Consider the following 474-nt stretch of genomic DNA (forward strand, 5'->3'; position numbering starts at 1 on the left):
CATCTACTGCTACTTACTCTATCCAACCCTAAATCACTTTATGAAAAAAAAATCGTAGAAGAGTGGAATTTTTTTCCACTCTTCTACGTAGAAGAGTGGAAATCGTAGAAGAGTGGAAAGTTATATAAACATACATAAAACCAATGATCTCATGGCCAGAGCTGCCTAAGTCATTGCTTTCATAGCACACTTACATTAAGCAATGGCATCCATATTTATCAAAGAGAAATATCAAGGCAATATTGTGTTTTGAATAGATAAAATGACTTTATCTGTATAGGCCTATTTTTGAATTCCCTCTTTGTGATATATTAAAAGACGAAATTCTCTTTGACATATCTTGTATATCAGGGGTTCTAAATTTGGTCGACATCTACCCCTAGGGGTCGATCGGACCATCGAAGGGGGTCGATGAATAGCAAGGGGGTTGAAAGGGGGTCGGTGAATGTTTATTGGGGGTCGACGGGACCATTC

This window comes from Penaeus monodon, chromosome 33, assembly GCF_015228065.2.
Source record: "Penaeus monodon isolate SGIC_2016 chromosome 33, NSTDA_Pmon_1, whole genome shotgun sequence".
Lineage (NCBI taxonomy): Eukaryota > Metazoa > Arthropoda > Malacostraca > Decapoda > Penaeidae > Penaeus > Penaeus monodon.